This window comes from Vombatus ursinus, unplaced genomic scaffold (assembly GCF_900497805.2).
Source record: "Vombatus ursinus unplaced genomic scaffold, bare-nosed wombat genome assembly UNPS02014784.1, whole genome shotgun sequence".
NCBI classification, from domain to species: Eukaryota; Metazoa; Chordata; class Mammalia; order Diprotodontia; family Vombatidae; genus Vombatus; species Vombatus ursinus.
The window spans coordinates 2238665-2257074 of record NW_020954562.1 but is presented as its reverse complement, the minus strand read 5'-3'; the positions used below and the strand labels follow the sequence as shown (position 1 = coordinate 2257074).

At 39.6% G+C, this 18410-nt stretch overlaps 1 protein-coding gene across 2 annotated transcripts in view; it reads right to left on the bottom strand.

Annotated features, from left to right (window-relative positions):
* IL15 (interleukin 15) overlaps positions 1-13360 on the bottom strand; it is a 142067-nt gene extending 128707 nt beyond the window's left edge. For both annotated transcript variants that reach the window (XM_027867009.1, XM_027867008.1), the window contains exon 1: positions 12967-13360. The gene's annotated coding sequence lies outside the window, so the exon portion shown is untranslated. The remainder of the gene's footprint in view (positions 1-12966) is intronic.
* Between the last annotated feature and the right edge of the window lie 5050 nt (positions 13361-18410).

The window sequence follows — 18410 nt, the reverse complement described above, 5'->3', positions numbered from 1 at the left end:
TTTTCCCTATGTCTGTCTGTCTGTCTCTGTCTCTCTCTCTTTCTCCCTTCATCCCTCCCTCCCTCCCCCTCTGTGTGTCCCTCTTTCTCTCCTTTTCTCCCTTCACAAAAGTCTGTTTTTCTCCTGACCACTGCCTCCCTTAATCCATCCTTCCTTCTATCAACCCCACCCCTTTCCCCCCCTACTTCCATGTGGGTAAGATAGATTTATATACTCAACTGAGCAGGTGTGTGTGTTACTCCCTTTTTGAGCCAGTTTTGATGGGAATGAGGTTCAAACATTGCTTTTCACCCTTCATCTTCTCCTCCAGTGTAAAACTCTTGCTTTCACACTTCTTTTATCTGAGATAATTTTCCCCATCTTCCACTCCCTTTCCCCTTTACCAGTACATCTCTCTTGCTCACTCTTTAATTTTGTTTTCTTTTTATCTTTCTATCATAATCAACTCACTCCTGTGCCCTTTATCACTGTATATTTCCTCCAAATGACCTAATAATGATAAAGTTCTTAGGAGTTACAAGTATCATCTTCCTACATAGGAATGTAAATAGTTTGACCTTATTGAATCCTTTATGTTTTCTTTTTTATGCTTACTTTTGTTTACTTTTTTTACTTTTACTTTTGTTTACTTTTTTATGCTTAAGTCTTGCATTTGAAAGTCAAATTTTCTATTCAGCTCTGGTGTTTTCATCAAGAATATTTGCAAGTTCATTATTTTGTTAAATATCCATTTTTTTCCCCTTGAAGGATTATATTCAGTTTTGTAGGGTAGATGATTCTAAGTTTTAATCCTAGATCCTTTGCCTTCCATAATATCATATTTTAAGCCTTCTGTTCCTTTAACATGGAAGCTTCTAAATCTTGTGTGATCATGACCATGACTCCATGATATTTGAATTGTTTCTTTCTGGCTCTTTCCAATACTTCCTCCTTAATCTGGGGGCTCTGGAATTTGGCTATACTATTCCTGGGAGTTTTAATCTTGGAATCTCTTTCATGAGTTGATCAGTTTCTATTTTACCCTCTCATTCTAGGATATCAGGGCAGTTTTTGTGATAATTTTTTGAAATGTGGTGTCTAGGTGCTTTTTTTGATCATGACTATCATGTAGTTTAATAATTCTTAAATTATTTCTCCTAAACCTATTTTCCAGGTCAGTTGTTTTTCTCATTAGATATTTTACATTTGTTTCTATTTTTTTAATTCTTTTGACTTTGTTTTATTGTTTCTTCATGTCTCACAGAGTAATTAACTTCTAATTATAATTGCCCAATTCTAATTTTTAAGGAATTGTTTTCTTCAGTGAGCTTTTGTTTTTCTTTTTCCATTTGGCCAATTCTGCCTCTTAAGATGTTTTCTTCTGTGGATTTTTTTGCCCCTTTTACTATTTAGCCAATTCTGTTTTTAGCGTACTGTTTTCTTCAGGTTGTGTGTGTGTGTGTGTGTGTGTACCTTTTTTACCAAACTGTTTACTCTTTTCATAATTTCTGTGCATTACTCACATTTCTTTCCCCAATTTTTCCCCTACCTCTTTTATTTGGTTTTTAAAATCCTTTTTGAGATTTTTTTCAGGAATTCTTTTAGGGCTTGTGTCCAATTCACATTGTTCTTCGTGATTTTGCATGTAGCTGCTTTGATTTCATTGTCTTCTCAATTTGTGTCTTCGATCTTCCCTGTCTCCATAGTAACTTTCTCTGGTCAGGTTCTTTTTTTGTTGTTTACTCATTTTCCCTGCCTATTTCTTGACTCTTAATTTTATATTAAAGTTGGGCTCTGCTCTTGGTGGAGGGGGCACTGCCCACAGCTTCAGGTTTTTTGTGCTGTTGTTTTCAGAGCTAGCTATATAAATCTGAAAGTTTTCAGTTATGCCAAGGTGGCATGATCTACAAAAAGGTGTGGTCACTGCTTGCCTAGACTGTATTCTAGCCTGCTGAGCCTCCACAAGCATTCTGCTATGCACCAAAACCACAACCAGGCCCCTCATCCCCTGTGGTTGCTAACACACTTGCTCCCTCTGGCCCTGTGAATGCAACTCAGCCCCACCATTCCTCTCTCACAAGTGACAATTTTCCTCTCCACCCTGGACCTCAAATAAGGAGCATTCTTCCCTGTCCTGGAACCTCAACCCAAAGCTGTATATGGGCAATACAACAGTGTCCTGAAGCCAGTGCCAGTAAAGAGTCCCTGTAATCTCCTTATGAGCACTTGTGTGACCTCTCTATGGGCTGTGTGCTGAGAGTTCCTGAAGCTGCTGCCCTGTTTATGCACCCACACCCAACACAGCCTGTCCTTCCTGTGCTCCTTAGAAGACCACCACCCTGCTGAGATAGACCTTTCCTGCTGACATTCTAAGTTCTCTTGGGCTGGAAAATTGTTTACTTAGACCTTTTGTTGGTTCTGCCAATCCAGATTTCAATTTGAGGCATTATTTTAAAGTTGGTTGGAAGGTAGTTTGGGAGAGTTCAAGGTATTTCCTGTTACTCCACCATCTTAGCACCTCCCATTCTAAATATATCTTTTGATAACTGTTTCAATTTAATTGGTTTCACTTGTAATCCCATATATTTTATTTTGTGCATTTAAAAATATTCTGAGAAGGAATCTATAGGCTTTACCATACTGCCCAAGAGACCCATCACATACAAAAAAAGTTTAAGAAACCCTTGTTTATGGCAAGGTAAGAACCATTGGTGGCAGGAGGAAAAAAAGTCACTTTATTTCAACATCTCTTTACTTGCAGATATCAATATAATTACCACTATATCCTAATTTAAAGACTGATCCTTTCATATTTTGATTTCTGTTCCACTTACAGATGGATGGGTGCAAATTCTTATAAATTTCCTAACATAGGAAACTGACACATTGGAGTGAAGGTGTAGCTAAGGGATGGCAAGAGGCTTGTTACTGAAAATAAATATTCCCTTTATTTCCAAGGCTCTCTGCTTAGTTTGTTTAAATTGCCCCTTGATCACTTCCTCCTCCTTCAAAGTCAAATCAACAAGCATTTATTAAGCACTTTTTACATGCCAGACATTCTTCTAAGTACTAGGGATACAAATACAAGCAAAAAGCCCTGCCCTCAAGGAGCTTACATTCTAACAAAGGAAGACATTGCATAAAAGGTAGCTGAAAGGTCAGTTGAAGCATAGTGATAAAATCTGAGGAGTACAGCATGGGTGATTAGGGCCCTTCCTCAAAGTGGAAAGTCCAAGAGGCACTCACCAATGGGAGAAGAGGTTCAGGGGACAGAGGGAGAAGGTAGCTAAGCAGGGTGGCAAAGTTCAAAGAGTCTTGTCTTCAGAGGAAACTGCCTTACCACTTGGAGAAAAAAAAATAGTTATATTACTCCAAAATAAAAATTCAGATGTCAAAGTGTTCACTTTTAAATGAACTGACACATATCTTTGTTTGTTTGTTTATTTGTTTTGGAGGGGAGGGACAGATATTTCTAGTTTTGCTATTGAGAAACAAAAGCTGTACTAAGCCCCAGGCTATAAAAGTCACATAACAATCAATATTCATGTTAAGGTCCCCACTGATCAGTTATACATATTGATGTATACATACAAATTTGTTGATCCAGAAAATGGATAAAATAATCCTCCCCCCAAAACAAACCACTTTGTTCTTATATCTTTCAGCTGCATGGATACTGGTCAGAATGCTGGATTTGCAGTCAGGAAGATCTGAGTTCAAATCCCAACTTGGATGATCAATGGCTATGTAACCAGAGGTGTCACCTGACCCTCTCTGGGGCAGTTCCCTCATCAGTAAAATGCAGTTAACAATAGCAGCTTCCTCAGAGGGTTGTTTTGGGGTTCAAATGAGATTATATGTATAAAGTGTTTTGCAAATCTTAAGGTGCTATAGAAATACCCATTATTATTAGAATGATAAGAATGTATTTGCTTGATTCTATCAGGACATGGTCTATTACATCAGGGATAGGAATAGAAGGTCGACAGGAATGTGACTGTAATGTAAACTAGTAAGCAATGTGGCCCAGAAAACCTCACAAATGACTGGAAAGGGGGTAATATTTAGGACAATGTGCATCTTAAACTTCAATGAAGCTATGGAATCCAAAATGTTGAGCTGGTTTGGTTTGGTTTTGGGGAAGGGGAATCTAGACTTGTGAAAGAAGAATGTAGGGAACTCCTGGTGTGGAAATGCTTTCTACCAAAGCAGGAAGTAGCTCATTCATAAGAGTCTTAGAGAGCTGTCTGGTGCTCTAAGAGGTTCAGTGATTTGCCCAGGGTCACACAGCTGGTATGTCTCTGAACTAATTCTTAAACCCAGGTCTTCTACATATTCTTTATAAACTCACGTATTTTTTTTTTTTGAATCTGAAAAACATTTAATAGATACTGGAAATATGTGTGCATATGTATGTACAAATTTATCAATAAAGAAAAGTATACTGACTGAGTACACCTCGGACTCTTCATAAGGAGATTGCTTGAATACTATCCCTTGAATACTATACTTGAGGTACTTTGTGGTTCAGCACACAATCAAAAACAGCTCAAAATTACCCACAGTATTTCAAAAGACACATTCAAACAAAGCAAAATCATATGCTGAGGAGATCTGTACACTGACAAATCACTATAATTAACTATAAAGAAACTTGAGGTTGGCCATCAATTCCTTCCTTCCTTCACCCCCTAAAATCTTCTATCCTCATTAGCCATGAAGCCCCCATCAGGAAAGGGGGACTATCCTTGCATATTCTGAAAGAACTCTGGAGGACCTAGTTCCAATGCCAACCATTATAGTATGATGCTGAAAGAGCATCCTGCCAGTTAGTCAATCAATAAATACATATTAAGCTCTATGTGCCAGGGACTGGGTGCTAAGGATACAAAGAAAGGCAAAACTAAGGTTTTGGTCCTCAGGAAACTTAAATCCTAATGGTGGAAAGAACACGTAAACCACGACATACAAAGAAGATAAACATAGCGTAAATGAGAGGTAATCTGAGGGAGGGAGTTGGCACAGTATTTCAGGAAAGGCCTCCTGCAGAAAGTGAGAAAGTCAAGAGGTAAGATGAGGACAGAAAGTATCCCACGTATGAAGGACAGTTAGCAAAATGTCATGGAGTCGGGAGATGAAATAGAATGTGTCAGGTACCATTGTTACCAACTGCCCCAGGGAGGTTCAGGTAACTTGCCTCTGTTTACATAGCCAGTAATCATCTGAGTTAGGATGCAGATCTTTCTAACTGTAACATACATGGAGGCTGGCAAGTGAAGAACTAAAAGGTGGGAAGGGTACAGGTTGTGAAGGACTTTAAACCTAAGAGAACAGTTTATATTTGATTCTGGAAGTAATAGGAAGCCATGGAAGCAACGAGCAGGAATAGGAATAAAGTGACACGGTCAGACCTGTGCTTTAGGAAGAAGTCTGAAGGATTCTTTCACCTGGCTCCTCACTCCAGTCCCTGCCCTCTCCTATTCTATAAGGATCATATAATAGTCCTGATAAGGATTAGATACTTTTAAATCCTTCATAAAAATGAGATGGAGAGTGTCATGGAAACAATGAACATGAATTTGGACAGACTTTGAGAGATGGTGAAGGATAGAAGGGCTTGATGTACTATGGCCCATGGGGTCACAAAGAGTTGAACAAGACTGAGCAACTGAACAACAAAAATGACAACAACCTAGCTGTTTCCCACCTTTTCAGTCCTGTCTTCCACATACTTTACAACCCAGTGATACTGGACTTGCATTTTGCCTTTCTTTGTATCCCCCAAGCTTAGCACAATGTGCCTGGCACATAGCAGGTGTTTAATAAATGCTTGTTGACTTTTTAAAAATTAGGGTGGTCAGACTGTGAGGACACAACCAGTATACAGTTATGAATTTCTCCAGCCATTCTTTATATCAATTTGTTTTTGTTTTTGGTGAGGCGATTGGGGTTAAGTGACTTGCCCAGAGTCACACAGCTAGTGAATGTTATGTGTCTGAGGCCGGATTTGAACTCAGGTCCTCCTGATGCCAGGGCCAGTGCTCTGTTCACTGCACCCCCTAACTGCCCCTATCAATTTGGAATTGTGCAAATAAGGTGAGATTCAATCATTCCTACCTAACAATAACCCAAGGGAAGTCAGAGACAGAAATAAAGGTCCAACATGTACCAGAATATCCCTAGGAACTCTTTTCATGATGGCAAATAACTGGTTGGACAAATTGTGGTACATGAATATAAGAGAATATGATTGTACCATAAGAAATAATCACTATGAGGATTTTGTAGAAACATACGAACGTTTATAAGAAGGCAAGCAGAAGGAAATAAGGGGAAAAAAACAACTAAACAATATACACAATGACTACAATAGTGTAAATGAGAAGATCAATAAAAGTAAGCTGAATTCTGAATAAATGAAAGATAGTCATGTTCTCAGGGAAGACACAGTGAGGTTTAACTCCTTCCTGGGAAAGAAAAAGGTAGTCACTAATAGGTCAATAAATCACATCCATTGTCAGATGCCATCTGTGTATCAGGTATTTTGATTAATTTTCTTTGTTACAAAGAAGGGTTTGATTTCCTTTGTGGGGGGTGGGGGGTGATAGATCCAGAAAAAAAAAATTGTGACATAAAAACTAAAGCCATCCCGGGAAATAAGATATACGAGCAATGGGGTATAGAAATCTATCCTGCCCTACAAGAAAATAGAAGGGGAAAGAGATAAAAGAAGGGGTGGGGTGATAGAAGACAGGGCAGATTAGGGGAAGGGGTATTCAGAATGCACACCATCTTGGGGTGGGGGGAGGGATGAGATGGGGAGAAAATTTGGAACTGAAATCTTGCGGAAGTGAATGTTGAAAACTAAAAATAAATATTTAAATACATTTTAAAAAATAAAAAGAAAAGAAAAGAAACTAAAGCCATCAATAAAACTTTTTTTTCTTTAACATAGGGCAAAAAGCAGATTTTAGATAAGATGACAGGAACACATCCATACATTCATTTCATGTTAATTGCTTATGCCAGCACTAAGTCACCACACATAATTACCAATTTAGAGCCCCGAAGCATCAGTAAGAAAATTAGAAAAGAACCATCCAAACTAATGACTATAAAATCATGCCTTGCTGAGCCTCTAAACATCATACATTTTACTAAGCCTTTTATAGTAGCTCCAGTGTACGGGTCCAGGACCTCTGCAGGACATCAAAGTCTACCTGGATGCAGTTCCCATCCTTCCATCCCATCTACCAAGGCCCTCTTCCTACTCTGTTCACTTCCTGGGCAAGAGACTGGAACAGAGTACACCAAGCTAATTATGGGAAAATACTTACTTTACCGCTGCAGGACAGTATTATTTTGACATGCCCCTTGCATACATATCTAGCCTGAGAAGTTTTAACTAGTCTTCCAGATACAATTTAATTCATCTTCATCAAGTTGGAAGGCCAGGGATAATGGCCCCATTTTGCTGATGGCTAAACATGAGCTGCTGTCAAAGTATTCAGCACAAGATGTGGTAGTAAATGATTGAATCACAGAGTGAGAGCTGGAAGAGACCATAGATACCACCTCTTCCACCACCACCCTTACTTTACAGGTAAGAAAGCTGAGGCCCAGAAAGGCCATGATTACACAGGGAATGAGTAGTACAGCAGAGATTTGAACCCATATTCTATGGCTCCATTGACAACAGACTTTCTAGTTTACCATGCTACTTTCTATTGAAAAAGAGATCAGGTCTCTTGCAATTATATACTTTCCACTGAACCATCCTAGCTCAATTATTTAATGGGTTGTTGTTGTTTTTCACTTTAAAGGGATATTATTATTATTATTATTATCATTATTATCATTATCATTATTATATTAAGAGACAGCAGCATGGCAAAGTGGATAAAGGGTCATCTGACGAATCAAGAGGTCCTGGATTCCAGTCTAGCCTTTGATGTATAGGAGCTATATGATCACAGGCAAGTAAGCCATTTAACTGGTCTAGCAAAGGTAGAGGATAGTTCTATACCCCACAGATGCAATCACAGGTCCAAACCAATTAATATTAGCATACAACTAATAATATATTTCCTGCATTAACATTTTTAAAAGGTTACCATGTAAAATGGGGGCAGCTAGGTGGAACAGTGAATAGCGTGCCAGGCCTGGAGTCAAGAAGACTGATCTTTATGAGTTCAAATCTGGCCTCAGATATTTACTAGCTGTGTGATCCTGGGCAAGTCATTTAACCCTGTTTGCCTCAGCTCCTCATCTGTAAAATGACCTGGAGAAGGAAATAGCAAACCACTCCAGTATCTTTGCCCCATGTCCCAAATGAGGTCATGAAGAGTCAGAGACTGAAAAATGACTAAACAACAACAAACCACATGAAAGAAAAATAGACATTTTTTAAAAGGTAATAATAATTTTTGTTCACTTTTCAAAAGTGATCAAGATAGCACACAGCATCATAGCTTGACAGTGAAACATCGGACCTTAGAGGTCATCTCCAGTTTTATAGATGAGGAAGCCAAAACCCAAAGAGTCTGAGAGAGTCAGCCAAGGTTTCATAGGCAGTAAGTATCAGAACTGTGGTATTTATTCATTTCATTTAATGAAGAGGCAAGCAAGATGGCCATGATATTATCTCCATTTAATAGAGACAGAAATAAGAAAAGTGAGTGACAGCCTCTAGAAGAGGTCCCTCTTTTCATATCAATTCCACCTTCTCCCCACTCAGAGCAGGGAGTAAGTACCTACTTCTAGAAAGATTTAGAAGAACAAAAAGAGACCTCTCTCATCCAATGCACCACCTCCAAAAATTCTCAAGACTCTGCAACAAAAAAATCCTGCCATGCATCATTACTTCTTGTGTTAGAACACTAAAGAGAGAAAGAATGAATGGAGAGGGTGGGAAGAAGGTGGAAGGGGCAATAGGCCGATATGAAAAAGCCCAGATAAGATAAGAACTCTTAGTTTGGGTTGAGAAATCAGGCTAAGATTAAGAACTGAAGACCAGAATTCATGAAGAAAGGATTTTGCCTCCTCAGATTCACTTGTTTTCTGAAGGTATTGTTTATTTCCCCTACTGTTCCTACCCCCATAATACCTCCCTCCGTTCCAGTCTCACTTTACTGCCTTTGGCCATTTATAACTAATACAGCATCATCCCTTCTGGATTAAAAGTTTCCCTTCCTTCATCTTCTGCTCAGCTAGGAAGAAGACACCCACAGATAGAAGGGAGTCACACCCAACAAACCTGATTTTTATTTTGTAATTAACTATGGGAGGGAATACCCTTTCAAACAATCTTATCAATGGAGTTGCTAAGTAACTCTCACAAGTCTCTCAGAGTCTGGAATGGTAGAAAGAACTTTGGATTTACTGTCAAAAGCTTTGGATTTACAGCCAGAAGACTTGGGGTTAGGAATCCTGTGACCCTGGGGTAAAATAACTTTGGGGGCTGCAGTTTCCATGTCTGTAAAATTAAGCCGCAAGACTAGGTGATTTCTAAGTTCCCTTAAAAGACAGCATGATATAGTGAAAAGCATTCTGGATTTGTTATAATTGAATCAAATGAGATAATATTTATAAAATCCTTTGTACAATGTCTGTCATATAGTAGGTGCTTAATAAATGCTTGTTCCATTCCCTAACTGGACCTAGGTTTGTGTCAGGAGGCATGGAGGTGACAAAGCAGCAAAATGCTAAACCTGGAATCAGGAAGAACCAAGTTCAAATCCGGCTTCAGACACTTTCTAGCTATGTAACATTGGGCAGGTCATCTTACCTCTGTTTACCTCAGTTTCTTCATCTGCAAAAAAAAAGCTCGTTGTGAGAATCAGATGAGACACTTGTAAAGCACTTAAGTGCTCTATAAGTGTGCTTAAAGTGCTATATAAATGATAATTATTATCATTTCAACCTAAGGCATATAAATTTCTAATTGTAACAAGAATAATCTTGGGAAGCAAAATCAGACATAATAATAAGAAGCCATCATTTATACGGCTCATTTGATTCTTACAACAATCCTGTGATGTGATGCTACTATTATCCCCATTTTACAGATGAAGAAACTGAGACACCATAAGTAAATTAAACCGAGGGCCTCCTGACTCCAGGTCCAACACTATCCACTGGGCCACCTTCCTGCTTCCAAGGCAGTAGATAAAGTATATTGGATAAAGTGTCCTGACTCTGACACATACTATCTGTTTCACTATCAAAATACTCTAAATCATTATTGATTGGAGAAATGCAAATTAAAACAACTTTGAACTATCATTTTCTACATATCAGATTGGCTAAAATGACTGAAGAGAAAAGCAACCAGCATTGGAGGGAATGTGGAAAAATTGGGACACTAATTCATTGTTGGTGGAATCGTGAACTGATACAACCATTTTGAAGAGCAATATGGAATTACACCTAAAAAGTTATTAAAGTGCCTATTCCTTTGACCGATCAATACCACTATTAGGTCTATATCCAAAGATGATTAGGGAAAACAGCAGACATACAATTTATAGCAGCAAATAAATATAATTTTGTATTTGACAAGTGTAAAGACTTAAAATTTTGGGATAAGAATTCATTATTTGGCAAAAATTGTTGGGAAAACTGGAAAGCTGTATTGCAAAAACTGGACATAGACCAATATCTTACACCATTTACCAAGATAACATCAGAATGGATACATGACCTAGATATAAAGAGAGATACTACAAAAAAAAAATTGGAAGAACACAGAACATACTGTTTATCAGACTTAAGGATAGGTGAACAATTTATGAACAAGAGATAAAGAGTGACATTAAGTGTAAAATGGATAATTTCTATTGCATTAAATTAAAAAGGTTTTGTAGAAATAAAACAAATGTGGCCAACGTCAGAAGGAAAGCAGAAAATTGAGGGGGGGGGTGCAGAATTTTATAGACAGTTTCTCAGATAAAGGCTTCATATCTCAAATGCATAAAGAAACTTTGTCAAATCTGTAAGAATATGAATCATTCCCTAACTGATAAATGGTCAAAGGATATGAACAGGCAGTTTTTTGATGAAGAAATCAAAACAATTTATAGTCATATGAAAAAATGTTCTAAATCATCATTGATTAGAGAAATGCAAATAAAAAAAAAAACCTTGAGATACCATTTTACACTTATTACATTGGCTAAAATGATTGAAGGGAAAAACAACCGGTGTTAGTTGACTCTTGACTTGACTATTACAAATACCCAAATTGACTATAAAGGACATATACAGAAAAATCATCTGTATTCACAAAAAAACCTGATAAATAGAAATAGTAGAATAAATTTACACACACACATATACGTATACATCTGTATTACATATATATTAAGTATATATAATACATATACATATACACACATACATGTATGTATGTGTATATATGTATGTATACACATACATATATGTATACATCTACATTACATATATATTATGTATATATAATACATATACACATACATATATGTATGTGTATATATGTGTGTGTGTGTATACACACACACATATATATTTTATATATATATATATACATATACATATATATATACACACACACTTTTTTGTGTCTAATGGTGGCCATCTCTGGGAGGGGGATGAAGATGTAAATAAACTTTGGAAGAAAGGTGCTGTCAAAATAAATGACATCTGCATTTCTTCCCAAGGAGATCTGGTCTTTTCCAAGGACCACTTCGTGTGTGATCGACAAACTTGCTCGAGATCCAGGTGAGCTAAGAATAAGGTAGTCAGTCAACTAGTGTTAATTAAGCGCCTACTATGTGCCAGGCACTGTGTTAGGCACTGGGGATACAAAGAAAGACGAGACAGTCCCTTATCTGAAGAAGGGGAGGAGGGGAGGAGAGGCTGGGTGGAGGGGAGATAATGGAGAAATTGGAGATAGTGGCAGAGACAAGGCACTAAAGACTGGGAAAGGCTTGTTGCAGAAGGGGGGACTTTTAGCTGAGACTTGAAAGCCAGAAGGAGTAGAAGAGGAGGGAAAGAGTTCTAGGTCAATACTCTACCCCGTAAAGGACTCTTCTTGAGGAAGTGTTTATCTGATCAAGTCAGTAAGGGGAAAGTTGGCTAATAAGACAATCATGCACCCCTCAAATACACACACACACACACACACACACACACACTCACAAAGGAGGAGGAGGAAGAGGAAGAGAAAGAGAATGGTGATTCCACACTTTCAATAGTTACTGTGAGAACTGTCAACTGCCAACCTCGATGCGCAGTTTTGCCAGCATGACTGTTCTCAGAATACCAACAAGTTCCCGGATTTGCCAGCGCGCTCCCCTCCCCTCCCCATCTTCCCCCTCCACCTGCCTGACTTCTCGGCCAAACCCCTCGAGCGCAGTTTCTCGCTGCCCCTGCTAGGGTTCCTGTCACCCGGAGCAGAAACTGGAGTGGGCAGCAGATCTACGACTTGGGGATGGTGGAAAGAAACTGGAAGTGGGCAGAGAAGGCAGGGTCGGAGGGAGCGGAGCGCAAGAAATAGGGGAGCAGCGAGGGAAAGAGCTTAGGAATCCTTTGGGGTAGACGCCAGGTGCCTGGAGGTGGACTCTTGGGATGGAGGGTTTGTTCCAGTCTCGGGTCTTGCTACTTCTCAGGCGGATTACCTTGGGCAAATCTCGGCTTTCTCTTCTATGAAATCACAAAGGTGATTTGATTTCTGAGGTCCTCTGCTACCTCCAAATCATAGAAACCTCAGGCGAATAAGTAAAGAGCCTGGGGGCCCAGAAGTCTAGCTAGGGCGTTTCCGGGATAAGAGAGAAGAAAATGAAAAAAGCCGCACGGGGCATGGCCAAGGCAACCTCCTGGAGTGGGGTAGGGGTCACGGGGTTGGCGGATACCCAGATCTGAGAATGACTGAGGGTTCTAACCTTCAAATTGTTTAAACAACGCCCATTCCACCTCCGCCATTCCGAGCCAAGGACTCGCAGGTCTTACCTCCATAGGGTCCCGGCTTGCAAGCAGGTTCTGGGGTGCGGTGAGGTCGCGGGCAAGAGCCGCGGCTGGAGCAGAAAAAACGTGACAGCCAGGATCACTCCCAGCCAAAGCATTGCACGGCTCTGCGCCGAAGCCCGCCCTCCGCCTTTCAGGGTCAACAGGTCTTCCCCAAGAGCCAAGAGAAACAAGCTTCTCTGGTGCTAAAAAGAAAAGTGAAAGAAGAAAGTGTCCAAGAGTCGCAGCTGGCTTGTAGAGCCTGGACTCGGCGAGCTGGCCCCAGGCTGGGGGTAGAGCCCTTTGGGGTGGTGGGAGTCGGGAGCGGAATGGGAGCGGCCTCCTTAGAGTGCATGTGTCCCAGGTGTGGCAAGCCTCTCCAGGCTTCTGATCAAGTCCGGAATCCCGACTTTAGGCAAATAGATTTGGGACGAGGAATTCTCTAGTTGTCTGCAATTCAGCCGACAGCTGTTGGGGCAATTGCATGGGGCGGGGGAAGGGGAGAGAAATGGGCGTAGGAGCCACCTGTCTGACAGGTGCCCACAGCCAGGAGTGGCTATTTAGGAACATATTGTGCACTAACCCTGGAGCAAGGCAGGGACGAGGTGAAAAGGCAGCGTAGAATGGGTATCGGAGGAGCAACCAAGACACCGAAGGGCTCGAGTGTCCCGGGATGCCTCAGCCTAGACGCACCTGGGTAGTGTGGTTTTATTGGGGAAAGCAGGGGAGGCAGACACACCTGATTATCTCCAGGCTACGTTGTCTGTAGGCCTGCAGGAGTCACGAACCACAATGAATCACAGAAACTTTCTGAGCATCAGTTTTCCACTCTAGAAAATAGAACCATTCATGTTCTGCACAGTGTTTCCAAAACACGGTACCTGGCATATAGTAGGCATTTAATAAGTGTTTATTGAGTGAATGCAATTAACTTGATGAATGTGCCAGTTGAATATGGGGGCCGCCAGTTGGCACAGTGGACTGAGTGTTAGACCCTAAAACAGGAAGACCTGAATTCAAATCCTCCCTCAAACATCTCCCAGCCTGATGACATTGGACAAATCATTTAACCTCTCTCTGACCTATGTGTGAAATAAGGATTGTGAAGGCACCTACAAGGAGGACATGAGACTCAAAGGAGGTAACATCTATAAAGTTCTTTGCAACTTTAAAATACTAGTTGTCGTCATTATTTTGTGTCGTTGACACGAGGTCCATCCACATTAGCTTTCAAGCTCAGATGTAAGCCTGAGTGTAGAGCCTGCTTCATTCAGTTTTTACTCTCTGTATTCCGGTGGCTAAGGATAGTACCTTCCACCTAGGAGGTGCTTAATGAGGCCCTTAATAAAAACCCTTTGAAACGAATTGAATCTAGTTGCCTTGGGATCAGAGGAAGCTAGATGTACAAAGAAATGAGTAGACCAAGAAGCCCGGTGTGCCAATTTCAGGCCTCAATACATTCTTTCCCTTTTCATTTGCATCCCCAAATATTTAGTTCCAATTCATTTTCCTAATTAGAGAAAAAACTACCTCCTGCACCTAGGCAAAGTTGTAGTTAGGGACTCCAGAACAGCAAAAGGTTTATAGCCCAAAGAGTCACAATAAACGCAGTACTTAGGTAAAAAAAGTTTCCTGAATGCAAATTTTATTTTCATATTTTCATTTGGTCAGATAGCAAAAACTACAAACTCTGATGATGAGAAACTAAATAATTACTTTAAGACCAAAGACCAACATAGGAACGTTTATGCTTTTGAAGTCATGAATGTGTCTGAAAAGACCCAAAGCTTATTAGCAAGACTAACTGAAGATTACAGACAGGAAATTTCAGAAGCATGCCCATAAGTAGTTGTTATCCTGACTCTACCACTGATAACTTGAGTGATCTTAAGGTAAATCACTTAACCTTCTCAGGCTCCCTCAGTCTCCTGATCTTTAAAATGAGGTTAGACTAGAAAATCCCTAAGGAAATACACCTACTCTCTAAATTAGTGACCTCAACATTAGAAAATGAATCTCTATTGGCATTTAGAATTTAATAAACAACAGAGCTTCTTTCTTTTGACAATTTGGTTTAAAAACAAGTTTATTATTTTAAGAATAACCTAAAGTAGTGCTTATCAACTGAGAATTAAGTTTGCCATCATCATAAGGCTAAAGAAACATGGCACACATCACAAGTGGAATTTACAGGTAGTTTTCTGAATCACTATTTAAAGCTCTTCATTGGTTTCCAGATCTGTCTTTCTCAAGTTGTGCAGAGACTGGGCTCTAAGTTAACCATTAGAGGCAGCCTGGGGGAATGGAAAAGAATACTCACTGGAAATTCAAAAGACCAGAGCAGTCCTTTCACTAGGTGTGTGAACCTGGGGGAGTCCCTTAACTTTCTGAGCTTCAGTTTCCTCATCTGCAAATCAGAGTTGTTGTTGCTGTTGTTGTTGCTACTGCTGCTTCTGTTTCCCATCCAATAAGCATTTATGAAGTACTTACCATTTGCAAAACATTAGGTTAGACACCAAGGCTCCACAGACAAAAAAAAAATAGTAATAATTAAGTCCCTGCCCACCTGTACACAGATATAGGCTACAAATCATTTGAGAAGTACCAGCAAGTGGAGGGTCTGGAAAGCTTGTTCATTTGAGAGGCAGAGTACCTGAGATGAACTTAGGGAATCGAAGGATTCTATGGGGATGAGATGAAGAAACAAAACAAGAGAGAAAAAAAAAAGTAAAAAATAGTGTGCTTCGATCTGCATTCAAACTCCATAGCTCTTTCCCTGGATGTGGACAGCATTTTCCTTCATGAGACTTTTGGAGATGTCTTAGATCTTTGCATTGCTGAGAAGGGCCAAGTGTATCAGAGGAAAATATTTTAAGTAAACTGACCACAATAGCAAAACCAAAGGTATTTTAAGGAGGGATGTGAACCTGTTACCGCCAATAGAATTTATGGTTAAATAATGAATATACTTGTTGGAATGTTAATTTGGGGGGGAAATTTTGATGAAATTCATTCTGAAAATAGGTTAATCATAAATGACGGTGAAAACGAATGCACTTGCTATCAAAATGAATAAGGATTTCTTCTGCTCCCTTCTTTCTCCTCTTCCTTTATCTTTCTTCCACCTCACCTACTTTCTCCTCCTTCTTTTCCTCCTCCTCCTCCTCATACCTTTACTGAGAGAGGGACAGTCCCACTGAAGGGAAAACAAGAATGGGAACCAGAGATTCAAGCATTCAGTGCCACAAAAGAGGCCCATACCTGATATATATGCCCTTTCAACAAATTTGGGATTTAAAAACATGAAAGGGTCAACTTTAGGCAGTATTCAATATATGACAACCTCCACAGTTTAGGTGTGCAAATATTTCTTTGCTATATTTAATTTTTAAAGTTTTTCAAACACAAACTTAAATATAGTTCTAAGAAAAGTACTCTCATAAAAGCAAGAACAAGCTTGTAATATGTTTTCTTATTGAGGTACTCATTAGGAATATGCAAATCCTTTTTTAAATTTATTTTTTAAAGACAGAAGTTGTTGCTACTCATTCTTTTTTTAAATATATTTTATTTATTTTGTTTAATATTTCCCAATGTAAAAATTTTTTCTAACATTCATTCTTAAAATTTTAAGTTTTAAATTCTCTCCCTTCCTCTTGCTCCTCCCTCACCCATTGAGAAGGTAAGCAATATAATATCAATTATACACGTGAAGGAATGCAAAATATATTTCCATATCAGTTATGTTACAAAAGAAAACACACATACACACACACAAAATTAAGTTTAAAAAGTATGCTTCAATCAACACTCAGGGTACTTATCTTTCTTATCTGGAGTGGAATCCTAATTTTTTGCCATCTGCCTCAGGAATGTCAAATATTAAAACCAGATTCATATTTCATGGACACTATAATGTCTCCTTGGTCTATTATGTGGACTTCTGTCTACCTAAGCATACATCCTTACCTCCTTGTCTTTTTTCCAGGTTTTCATCCCCTGGAATCAGACTCATGGCTACCCATATATCCTATGGATGTTCTCCAAGCATGTTATATATATGTGTGTGTGTGTGTGTGTGTGTGTGTGTGTGTATGTGTGTGTGTGTGTATATATATATGCATGTTATTTTGACTTAGAGACTTTTAGTCCTCTAGCTACTATCCAGAACAATGGTGTCAAGTTCAAATAGAAAAGAGAGGTCATTAAACCTTATATGAGGATCCTTGCAGACCACGTATGAACTTAGTTTTAAAATGTAATGTTGAGGTGGAGCCAAGATGGCTGAGTAAAAGAAGTGACTTGCTTCAGCTCTCCCCTAAGCCCCTCCAAATAGCTGTAAAAAATGACTCTAAACAAATTCTAGAGCAGCAGAACCCACAAAAAGACAGAGTGAAACAAATTTCCAGCACAAGACAACCTGGATGGTTGATAGGAAAGGTCTATTGCTCCAGGCTGGAAGAGAAGTGCAGTTCAGCATGGGCCAACCAGGCAAAGACCAGGCCTTGGTGAACCTGGAGCAGGCCTCAGGAGACTGAATCACAGGGAGCTGTGGCAGTTTCCAGACTTCTCAACCCACAAACACCAAAAACAACTTAGAAGGTCAGTGGGAAAGGTCTGTGGAATCTAGGTGAAAGAGGAACACCACAAACTGCTACCGGAGCTCTCAGCCCACAGACAGAGGGGGGATCAAGTGGCTGATAAGAGGGGAACTGCAGAAATCTCTTTGCTGGAACTAAGGCAGGATTCTCTTGCTTTGCCCGTGCTTGGATCTGGGTCACAGTCCTGGATGGCAGTCCTGGGGCTAGAGGAGCACTAGCATAGAGAGTTTGTGGCAGCAGTGGAGAGGGAATCCTCCTCACAGTTCCAAGGCAGAAAAGAATGTTTGTGGTCACTCACAGACCAGAGCCCAGGCCAGGAAAGGAGTAAACACCTCTACTTTGATCATACAACCTTGAAAGAACTGAAAATTTACAGGTCCCTAGAAGTATCTCTGAAAACCTACACAAAGCTGCACAAAACTCCTGAAGCTTGGGACAGTACACCCTCCACATTGGAAGCAGAGGCCTACTTTAAAAGTCAAGTAATTGAATGGGAACATGAGCAAACAGCAGGGAAAAAAAACTCAGACTATAGAATTTTACTTTGGTTACAAAGACCAAAACATACAACCAGAAGAAGACAACAAAGTCAAAGCTCCTACATCCAAAGCCTCCAAGAAAAATATGAATCAGTCTCAGGCCATGGAAGAGCTCAAAAAGGATTTTGAGAAGCAAATAAGAGAAGTAGAGGAAAAACTGGGAAGAGAAATAAGAATGATGCAAGAAAATCATGAAACATATCAACAGCTTGCTAAAGGAGACCCCCCAAAAAATACTGAAGAAAATAACACCTTAAAAAACAGACTAACCAAATGGCAAAAGAGGTCCAAAAAACCAAATGAGGAGAAG